Source organism: Nomia melanderi, chromosome 14, assembly GCF_051020985.1.
Source record: "Nomia melanderi isolate GNS246 chromosome 14, iyNomMela1, whole genome shotgun sequence".
In the NCBI taxonomy this organism is placed as follows: domain Eukaryota; kingdom Metazoa; phylum Arthropoda; class Insecta; order Hymenoptera; family Halictidae; genus Nomia; species Nomia melanderi.
In genome coordinates, this window is record NC_135012.1 from 12790819 (window position 1) to 12802815 (window position 11997).

General features: G+C 43.4%; 1 protein-coding gene across 1 annotated transcript in view; it reads right to left on the reverse strand.

The window, feature by feature from the left end:
- IRSp53 (Insulin receptor substrate 53 kDa) overlaps window positions 1–11010 on the reverse strand; it is a 219873-nt gene extending 208863 nt beyond the window's left edge. Inside the window, exon 1 of the mRNA XM_076373565.1 lies at window positions 10754–11010. The gene's annotated coding sequence lies outside the window, so the exon portion shown is untranslated. The remainder of the gene's footprint in view (window positions 1–10753) is intronic.
- Window positions 11011–11997: the final 987 nt, after the last annotated feature.

Below are 11997 nucleotides of genomic sequence, written 5' to 3' on the forward strand. Positions count from 1 at the left end.
GATTACACGATCCGATTCATTCCGTTCGCGATGAAGCATTTCAAATAAAAATTTCAGATACTCAGTGTAACGAAGATACAAGGAATAGACAACGAAATTTGAGTATTTTCAGAGATAACAAGATAAACAGCAGATCCGATAGAATTAAACTCTTGAAAGCTATCACATTGAAGTTATTTCACGATAGTACTATCACTACTAAAATAATCCACATAAGTAACTCGAAATTAGTATCACCAGCTCTCAAAACTACTTGCACAGTGCAACGTTCCACCTGCAATATACTTTAACACTGAACCTACCGAGCATTTAATCCGATTAACATGTAATCCCTATAAAAGTTGTAACACCAGATTATTCATTTCTACAGAGACTCGTACCATTCAAACGAAACTATTTTCAAAATCATTTAAAAGATTGAATACTTATGAGATATCTATAACTCCGAAACAAACAAATCAAAACCGGTCGTTCGAACTGGCTCGGTAGTTCTAGTGTCAAGGATTAACATACTTTCATTTCACTCTCGATTCGTTCGAGAACGTTAACAAAGATCCCTCTCAATACCACTTCCTTCGAGTTCGCCCGCAAAAGCGTACAACGAGCTCAGCCCGGGGGCTCGAGAGAAAAATTAATTCCAATCCGGCGTGGAGCAAGAATTTCATTGCGGTGCGAACGTAACAACAGCCGGAGAAAACAAACACGACCGCAGTTTCCTTGACGGCGACGACGGTTTTCTCCGCTTTCGTCGGCAACTTTTACGCACTTGACGCTACTTCGCGGCCGGCCGTACGCGTTCCCCCGGCGTATTACGCCGCAGCGAAATGGAAAAGAAAGAACCGGAGGAAAAAGGGGACACGGGGAACAGCGTAACTGTAAGTGGCGGACGGTGTAAAGTTTCCGCGAGAAAGCTTTTAATTAAGATTACACATTATACCGGCGTTTCCGCGCGCATCGCGGCCGACACGACCCGGGTCGTTTCAATTATACTGCCGAACCTCCCCGCACGACGGAAATGAAACAGCTTCCAGTTAATTTCGAATACAAACGCAATTACGATCTGAATTATTCATAGTTCTTGCGCCGGCGTTTAGTGTCGTTCCGTCGTTTTAACGGCGCGACTCGACCGACCGAATAACTTCGAGTATTGTCCCGGTTGCACGCGAGTGTGGCCTGCATCGCATCGAATGGAAACGCCGGATACAAAGGTGTTACCTTTGCTGCACTCGCGAATTAACGCGGTAGGTTTAACCCTTTGCGCGCGAAGACTCTTTGAAGTACATAAAGCTTGCAACGCGTGACGCTGAATTATACACCCAACGCTTCAACCATAGGAATTAGGAAAGTACACACTGATTCCTTGGTATTCGAGCAATTCAATCATTCGTTTGCAACTTAGCCTTCCAAATTGCGAACGTTTCTTCTCGAGAAAATGACTTTCGTTCGTGAAGGGTTCAGAGGGATTTGATCTTTAGAGGAACAGTTTTTCCCGTGAAATAGCGGCTCGTTATTTTTATGGAAACAGTCATTTTCTCGTGAGAACTGTGGTCCATTTTTTCATAAAATGATCCGTAGAGATTCAGGCGTGAGTGTTTTAGGTAGTACTTTCAATTTCTTTTACTAGAAAAGCATATTAGTTGTTCGTTACTTTGTATCTCGGAACCAGTAAAATTCCACTCAAAGCGAAGCCTGCCACGCGACAGCAGGTATCGCTAACTATTCGACTATACGTCGAAACCATCAGTGAAGGTAGTTTTAACATAGAATAGCACTAACGGTTTCCCCATTGGCAATAGAGGTCGCGAGGGTCAACGTTCCAAACGAAACGCGCATACTTATCGCAGAGAAATCCAGAAGAATCGGAACGGGCATGAGGAAAACGCTCGTAACAGTTATTGTTACGACTGATACCGGTGTAATACGCGAGATATTTTCTAAAACGCTCCTCGTCGGTTTTCCGTTCGCATTGTACCAGGTGGTATGCGCCCGCAACGCGGTGAAAGGAACGTCCAGGCGCGAGAGACGATCGTTACAAGAGAGGCTGCATACTTCGGTCGGCGGGGAGGGACGGAAAAAAGGATGAAAATATCGAAAGAACTAACTGTGCGTCGTAAAACCATGAAAATATCCGCTGAATCGCGGATCCGGCTTGTTTTTCCACCATCATTTCCCCGGCGGGCTGCACGGTTTGCCCGGGTGATCGATGGAAATTAGATATTTCCTAATCGGTTTGCATTTTCGCAGCCGGGTCGCGCGGATTTTTGTTTAACAAATGTTATGACGCCGCGCGGCCGTGCTCGCGAGCCGTTCCGCGAATCACGTCGGTAAACACGATCTGATTTATGTGAGCGTGCGTTCGAAATAAATCCGGGACTGATCCCGCGCCCGACCGTCCACTCGATGCCAGCTTAAAAGAGAAAACATTCGATTAACGTTCCTTCGGATCCTTCACGCCGCCGCTCGTCCGGCGGCCGCGTAAACGCCGGTTTTGCGCACGCGGCGAAGCGAACGGCCCGCCGAAACAAACACGCGATCGAGTGCCCTCGACGGCAAAGGGCACGCGAAAATTCCGGCTCGTTACTTCGAGCCGAATCAACGCATCAGGCCGCACTGTTTTCGCTCTGCACTTTTGTCCCTTTTTCGTTTCACTAATTACCACTGTCGCCGGATCCGCGGGAGAGTAGCGATTTTTTATGAAATCGAGCCGAGACTGTATTTTATCGATAATTAATAGTGAAACCAGCGTAATACGCGGCGACGGTGAACGTAAGATTAATGTATCCGGCGAGGGATATAATTTGGTGAGATTGGGGAATTAAGAATTATGTCTTTGACCCCTTGGGGCCTTCAATTATCTCCGAGAGATGAAATTGAGTTGTTAAAAGCGATGACGGGCATTTTGTTCGCATTTTATAGGGAACGAGTATTATAGAAACGCGTCGAAATGGTCAGGGGTAATACGAAGGAAAAGGTTGTACGGGAGCCGAGGTTCTCCATTCATCGGCACGATGACCTTGGATGACCTTGGCAAGCAGGATGTCGGCCTTCGAGTGTTCAAAACGTTCCCAGCTGTCAGGAAGTGGTATTCGTTGCGTAATGTCCTCCTTGACACACTTCGTTTCACGCTCGAAATCATTTTTCGTATTAATGACAATTCACGCGTCCGCTGGCTAATGGCGAACTATGGATATTATAAATTTACGTATCGAACTATTATAAATTCACGGAATTTCAATTGAAATAATCAACGAATATCCTGCTCCGCAAATAAAGGAGCGTTAATCAACTTTATCGCAATCGCATTCCCATTGCAAATAAAGTAAATGAGAAACCGTGATAAAGGAAATTCCGTTACTTCGATTAAATGATATCTCGTGTACTAAATATTAAAAAATTGACATTTTTAGTACGACACCGAACGACATTTACGCGGAGCCCATTCTCGAAGCAGCGAACTTGACGCAAAATTACAGGTGGCCCTCGGTGACAACCAATTATATGAACAGACGTTGCCAAGGGAAACGTATCTCGCAACTGCCGGACAGCGGGACGAGGAAAAACGTGCTCGTCATTTACATTCTCATTAATGGTCGATTAGAAACAAAGCAGCGACTGTTTAAAAGAGGAAATTACGATCCCGAGACGGTAAAACACCGCGCGATGAGAACGAATATTCGCTCTGATTAAGGGAGGGAAATTACGATCGCGGGAGGATGAAACGACCCGGGACGAGAACGAGCAAGACTTCGGAGGAAATTGTTCTTCGGCTCTTTGAAATACACAGAACCGTGCCCGGGATATTGTGACGCGAAAACTGTGCGAATACTTTTCAGCGAATCGTGAGGAACTGAGGGACGTTTAGTTCGAATGCAATCGATCACCTTAATCGGGGATGAACGGACCCCGCGCGCCCGACGAAAGAAATAAAATGTGAAATTATAAGCTTCCCCGGCTGATACAAAGGATCCAATTTTATAGAAATTAACAACTCCGTTTGTTAACTAGGAAATCGCTCTTCGGCTTGATTAAAGAGACGTTGCTGTTCTCGTGATCGCTGAACGCTCAGACATCCACCCATTTTGTTGTCCGCGTTGTATACAATTAAACACAAGAATATTTACGAACTTTGTTTCTCGGGATTTCTATTACTTAATCTTTAATGTTTATTATTCGGGTAGACTGAAATATGTTACAGACGTTTCCGTACGTTTCTGTTTAACTCTCCTTTCGTTCTTTCACGTATTCTGCTAATCAATACGTTTCACCGTTTCCCCGGATATATTTTTCCCGAGCATTTTGCAACACCGCCCCGACTTAATTTTCAGAGTTTAAACATTATTCTGTAACTTTTCTGTCTAGGTGCTCCCACAGCAACAGTGCAATTTACAGACAATATGAACATGCCTTACAGCGGAGGGAAGTATCGTACGGAGGAAATGGACTATGAATATATTGCCCCTGCATAATGTGCTGTATTAAACTACATCTTTGAAAAAACGAAGAAGTAGCTGCACGGTAGGTAGAAGAGTCTTATTTCTATAACGTCACGTAAAATTACGAAATAACACTTTAAAACTCTACAATTCCAATCCAGCGTTCAACACGTTTTCCTCTGTAGAATATCCACAGAATATCTCAAAATTTCACACTTCTATTAATCAAATCTAAACTGGAAAATAATCGTAACCTGCGGGATAACCAATGTCCAATGTAAATGTTTAATAACTAAGTTGATCGCAGCAATGCAAAGATTACGCCAAATGATTAATTCCTCCTGCTTTTCTTTGCTACAAGAGAATAACTCCACAGAGAAACGATCAAGATTTCCATGGTGCTTGACGCGTTGATATACAAAAATTGTCTAAGTTAGTAACAACGCCAACGGACAAATGAAAAAGACGTAAAACTATATTTTCCCCTGGCAACCTATCGACGCGCGCGCGCCAGTTCATGAACGCCCCAACGGCGCCGGGACGAAGCGCGCGAATTACTCTTTCCCGGTCGGCAGGTTTTAATGCACAATTGTATTTTCCGGAAACGATCTCGATTATCGTCCCTTGATCGGTCGTTCGTACCGTAAACGCTCATTTCAGCGACAAAAGCATCGTAGCCCGGCAACAAAAGGCGACTGCCTGCTTCCTATCGTATTATCGTTCCGGCCGCCCGTCTTCCCTGTTTCAGCTAATTAAAGCCTTCTAATTGCCGGCAAGACTCGTACAGAAGTATCATTTCCGTTTCCAGATCTCCTCTCGGTTTCCTTTGTTTCCCGGCCAGCGACGGAGTTAGGAACAAATTGACCTGTTTCGACTCGACGAAAGAAATATTCCGCCGTCCGACGCTGTCGGCTAAACAACAAATAAACGCCCGCGACGGTTCCCCGGGGAAGACTTTCGAAGACCGAGACGCTCCTTCGAGGCTGACAGTTTTCAAAAACATGTGGGAACTCGGCGCACAGGTTGAAAAAATTCTGTGATTCCTTTGTCGATAGCATTGTCGATTTAACAGAGGAAACGCGGACGATTCTCTACGCTAAATGCGAGATTCCCTAACGGCGAATTAAGTGTCACTCCATAACGGTCCCTGCGACTCCCCGATGTTTCCTGTTTTCCTCTCGTTTAAGGAAGTTTATCAACCTTCGCGTTTCCGCTTCGCCATCTTCCCGGAACTTCCAGCGAAAGTGATGCTCCTTCGAAGTTCCGCGAAAGAAGAGTTCCTCGGGTAACTTTCGTAACGCGTAGCATCGCCGCGGAAAAAATTTATAATTGATATACGCTTCGGGAAGAGAACCTGAAACGTACTCCTCGGAATCGTGTGTCAATCCTTGCGCGATCGAAGTAACTTCACTCGGAACAGCTGTTGTAACAAACACTTCTGCGTACAAGTTTCCAATTTTCAAGTTCGCTTGACACTAGACCTAATGACCAACTCGACAGGATCAATTTCACAAACTTATCCTTGAATATTTCGAAGAACCGACCTGATCGTGAACACTCTGCGACAAAAACGAATAAAAATCTCAGTGTACACAGATACTCTACCAATTGATAAAATATAATCTGCTTAACCATAATTTCTCGATATTTCCAGCATTAATTAACAAAAAACTACACGTACAGTAACAGCTTAAGCGTACAAAGAGAAAATGACTTTCGCTTTTACAGAAGTTACAACCCCATCGAATCAATATTATACTTAATTCCTGATACTACATTGTCAGAGCAATCCCGGAACATCCTTTGTCCTTCAGGATCCGAATAAAATAGCGATTTTAAACGATCCGCCGATGAAACCTCCGGTGCGGCGCTTTTAACTCGAGGACCAATCTGAAAAGCGGCCGCGCAACCCTCCCGGCGTGCACGGCGATAATTTCCAGTTAAGACGTCATCGGTTAAAACGCCGCTACTTATTTACAGCGGAACGTAATATCCTCGGCAACGGTTTATTTGCATAATGAAAAAACCGCGCGACGAAGGGAAACCTTCAAAAGACGGCTCTAAATAGGAAAAGCAATCTCCCCGCGGGTTCTCCGGCAATGCAACGTTATTAACGCGGCTCCCGTCTCTCACTCTTCGGCGATGCTACATTCTTTAAGATTTAAAAAATGCCCGGGGGACGCGCTCCGCTCGCCGCGAATCGGCAGCGGACTGGCCGATACGGGGACGCTTACTCGAAAACGTTTAGTGCCCGTTTAATTAAATTTCAGGCGCCAAGGTGAACCGCGGCTTTTTGTCTGCTCGGGAATTCGTACATTTGTGACGGATACTTTGACTATTGCGGTTGAATGGTCTATTCCCGTTGGACGTCGATGGTTTTGGTCATTGTTTCGTTGAATGGATACAAGGTGGATGTAACGGTAATGTAAAATTAATGATAAATATAATGTATATAAATTATCTACTGGTGGTATGAATATAATGATCTACCGATGTACATTTATTATAGATTGGTAGAATTAATGCGTGAATGTTGTAGATGAACGAATTGAAGAGTGGATAGTTGTAGATTGAAGTAGACAGGAAGCAGTTGAGTTTAAATTGAAAAAATATTGAAAATTTGTAGAAAATAACGATGAATATTGTAGAATGATTGAAATTGATTTAGTTTGTCAGGCAGAACTGGAGTGGATAATATCAGTTTTCATTTAATTGGAGTATGACGTAGTGGAAAATATAAATGGGAAACTTTCGTGTAATAAACGTTGGGAAAAATATGTTATGAATATTCCGTTCCCATCAGTCCGAATGTGTTTTCTATATCAGAAGTTCGAATATTACGCTGTTCGCCCGGCCGCGGGGATCGAGTTGTATTTTTAATATCGGTCCCGAGCAACGAAACACAATTTATGGATTATTGATTATTCAACGTTCACGATTAATCCCAGCCTCAGCAGCATCCTCGAATTTAAACAATTCTTCTAATTTCCTGCCTCCGTATGCGCTGAAACGTGCGCTCGAATTAATGTTATTCCGCCCCTCCGGCTCCGAATTTCGTTTAATCCAATTAAAAATCTTTTGTAATCGCGCTCCCGTTATTTCGGAGCTAAAAACGGGCAAAAGAAGCGCCCCCAAATATCCCCACGCTTCCGTATCGCCGACTATCATAGTTATAAGTAACATAAAATATTCATGTAACCGCGTTTCACCGCATACCTCGATAAAAACAGGGAACAATTCGGAATCCCGTAAAACACAGATATTCCAAACACTCCTTCGAAGCATCCGATCTCGCATAAAAGTCGAACGCGTTAAAACCATTTCCAACATTCTCCTCGAACATTTCAAACGATCGACGCGAGCTATACAAAGGAAAACCCGAAAAAAACGCAATTAACCTCTCGAGCATCCGCGCGAGCTACGATCGGAATTCAAATTTATTCAGAGAAAAGGCGCCAGACGAGGAGTTTTAGTGCTGTCCATCGGCAAGAACAGGCTCGAAATCTCGCAATTTCAGTTCAAGACGTCAGACAATTCGAGCCCCAGAATTTCTTCGAACCAATAAAGCTGCATTGTAATGTTCGCCGGGTCTGAAGGGGTTAAATAACATCCAACCCCCCGGTTTAAACGGAACTTCCCGCGAGATTTACCTTTCGTCCTGTTTAATCCGAAGTAACCGTGAAGTTCTTTTCGGCCGGAAGTTGACGGGGAAAAAGGGAAAGGTCGGCCGGTATCTCTCGCGTTTCGAGTAGGCAGAAATTGAGTTTCGGCTTCTGCTGCTCGCGATAAGAGGGCCCCGGTTTTCGATTAGCCCGGAAACACGAAAAGTTCTCGCGGAAATCCACTTCGTTGTTCGCGTTTTATCTAGCTGCTATCAATCATCCCCGGCGAACTTACGTGTCCCGCGTTCCCGGCACGGCCGCGCGAAGAAAGATGAAAACTAAACATTTACTTTCGTCGCTACGCCAGAGGAATTGTACGCCGCGGCAACAGCGAGCGCGCAGGGACACGGGGAGAAAAGTTTGCGAACGTTCCGACGACCGTAAACGCGAGATTTACCAAGTTACTCCCGGATACGTATTCCTCGTTAAGACCTTAATTCATCACTCGAGTTCAGACAACACCGGGCCCGCGTGGACGCTGCGCTACGCTTTGACGGGAATCCACGATCCTGATGAATACCGAGTTAATTACGTTCGCTTTTCCTCCGCGCGAAAAATTTCGTACCACCGCCGGATTATTTCACCCTCCTGCGGAGGAATGGCTGGCTTCGATGGGTCAACGGTTTAATGAAAACCGTCGAATTACCGCCTCTTAGAAGCAGATTTATTTTCACCGAAATTTGGAGTTACGATTACTGGTAATCGCTTGGTACAATTTACAAAGAGAATCGATTAGATTGGACCGAGTGTTCTCGCATGTTCGAGAAACTGGAGGACGTTTCTGCAAGTTTTAGAATTTAATTAGATAGATTAGATAGTTCCTTGAATTTTGAATATTCTATCGTTGGCGTGGTTAAACAAGACATAACTATGTGATCGATTGAATCAACCTTGTTATATCTACTGCACAGGTTTCCTTTATTATTTATCAAATGTTCGTGGATAAGATTTATAGTTGTTGAAGACTTCTATAAATTTTTTAATTACGAATTTTCACGGTTGTTAAATTGTACGATGATGATTCGATGCATAACGTTTATCTCGCAAATGTTTGCTGTACTGTGTGTATTATTTGTATTGAATTTTTCAGGAACAATGGACAATTGCAGAAGAATAAAATAAACATTCGATGTACATTTTCGAGGGCGAAATGAGGGTTGCGTAGAATGATCACTTGTTATCGAATGTTGCCTGAACCTAATGTAAAATTCATAATTCCAACCGGAACGCCTTGGAAATTATTAACATTGATATGACGTGTGGGACAAGTGGACGTTCCGTTTTTTTTCATCCTAACGCGTCGTGGAACTCCTGCGTTATTGGCAAGGGGAAAAACTCAGTGACCGAGCGCATATTGAACGGTACCGAACGTCAGCTCCAAAACAGAATTTATGTCCCCAACGAAGTGACAAATAATTCATGGCCCCGGGGGCGTCCTAGCGTGAAAAACCGAGCTCGTATTTAGACCATAATACGTGGTTAAACGCGAAAGATGTATATACCTGCATCGCCGACAATGTATTGTCATCTGCGATCGTGTTGCTCCCATTATTCCGGTAAATAAAATCTTATTTTCGAGAGTTCCTTCTACGTAAATATTCCGTGACGAATATCGTTATGCAAATAAGACTGTAGAATATTTCTGTGGTATTTTTAAAAGGACATTGTGTCGATACAGTGATTTCCTTTTAATTATTCTTTTATTTGTTAAAGGAAATTGCATTTTCTTTGGTAGAAATTTGAATTTTAGTTTTGGGACTTGTAGATTATCCTACTGAATAGTTCGAGAGAATCGTGCGAGGTATTCTGGGTCAAGGAATTGCAGAAAATAGTTCGTTTAGAATTCACATGTTTAAGGAATTAGATGTTCGAGGAAAATGGAATTCTGTGCCACGTGACTCAGAAGCGAGAGTGGCTTCATTAAAAAAGATGGAATCTTTCTATCTGGAGAGAGAAATTTGATTGCTGGAATACAGAGCAGTGTTATTTAAATTCTGATTGGCTGGAATTTGCATAATACTTCTGGAATTATTTGGAGGATATGTAAGCGAATGTACGAGTCACTGTACGTTGGACATTTCGTAATTTTCTTTAATTACCTGGCTACGTCAGTGCTCCTGTAATTATATAACTAATCATCAGAAACGCATCATCATTGTCGTTAAACTCTGTCATTGATTAAAAATGGCAACAGTATTAGACCACATGTTTCATGCTATACACATCATCTGTTACATTAAAAACAATGAAAAGAAACAACGATAAACTTCAGACAAACCTATACAATAATAAATCAAATTCCAACAAACGATCCATCCCATTCAAAATTAAAGAAACAATCGAAAATTACTTCCTAACCACCCCCATAAAAAAAACATAACCTAACCCCCTTGTGATACAATTTTGAATGAGACTCGCGTTGAAGATCTCTAGATCGATTCAACAACAATTAATGTTGTTCATTGCCCAAGGAACAAAGCAAACAATTATTCTACTATTATCAATGTATTCCCTTCAAATAAAACGTCCACTTACAATGGAAAATTTGGTTGCATTACTACCAAATTGTCGATAGCAAAATGTCACGAGCTTAGTACCCAAAGTAAATAATCTACCAAGAGGTTCGAAAATAAATAAAGATCCCGCGCTTTTACTCACCTCAGCCGGCGGGCCGAGCCGGAGCGTAGAAAGTAACACCTAAGTCTGGATGCGTCGAATTACTGAGCACAAAGAGGTTACGTACACGTGCGCCCGGTACCGTCGTTCACTCGAGTCCGATAACAAAGAATCTGTTTGAAAGTCGAAGAATGCAACCGTTCGTCGCGCGGAATCGCGATGTTCTCCACGATCGAGAGGCGGTCACAGTGAGGCGAGAGCGGAAAGACTAAACACACGGCACGGCGCGCGCGAAGCGACTGAACCTCTTCCGAGTGACGGAGCCGCGGAGAGCCAGGGCCGAAGTCAGCCGAGCCGGCTCGTGGGGCCTCGCTCGTGCGGGATCGTAAGGATCCAGCCGCGACCACGTTGCGGAGCCACGCTGCGCCGCGCCGCGCGCAGGGGCCCGCGAAATAATCGAGCACGAATTCCTCTTCGATTCGTCTAGAAATCTCCGACACGAGTCTCACTTCTCCATTTGAGTAAGTCAAACAATGGTAACAGTATTAGACCACATGTTTCATGCTACACCCATCATCTGTTACATTAAAAACAATGAAAAGAGTGACGTTTCGGTTTAATTCGTGACTTGTAAGTTGTGAGTTGTGGGTGACTGCGTTTTTTTTATGGAGGTTAGGAAGTAATTTTTGATTATTTAGGATTTTGAATTTTTCTTTAAGCGTGGATGGGATGGATTGTTTAGAATTATTAAAACTAGGACGTTTCTTGAGAGTCGAATACGAAAATTGAATTGGAAATTTTTCGCAAAGATGCAGAAGTTTAATTAGCATTAACGTCTGTGCATCTTAGAATCGATAAACGTATATTCGCTGAATTGGTTTCAATGAACATTGTAATTAAAATTGATTCGTAGCAATCGAAATGATTTTATGATTCCAGTAGCTATGAAGATTTTCAGATAGTTCTAGGTGGAATTTGTGGAATTGTCTCTGCTCTGTTACGTTCCTGAGTTACTCTACTATCGCTAATCCAGCGTCAGCTATACTTGGGTTCTCCAGGCTCTATTGACCAAAGATGTCCTCAAGTTTATGGGGTCACGTCGAAAGGAGGACTGGAATTCATCGGCTCTCGCTGGAATGTGGTAAAGGCCGGAATGAAGGTCGTACAAACGTCTCAACCGGTTGTCACAATCTCCTCCCGTTCGTGTTTCGAATCTAATGGCGACTGTAAGTCTATGCAAAATATCTACATTTTTCTCCGATGACTGGCCGAACGAAATATTACAC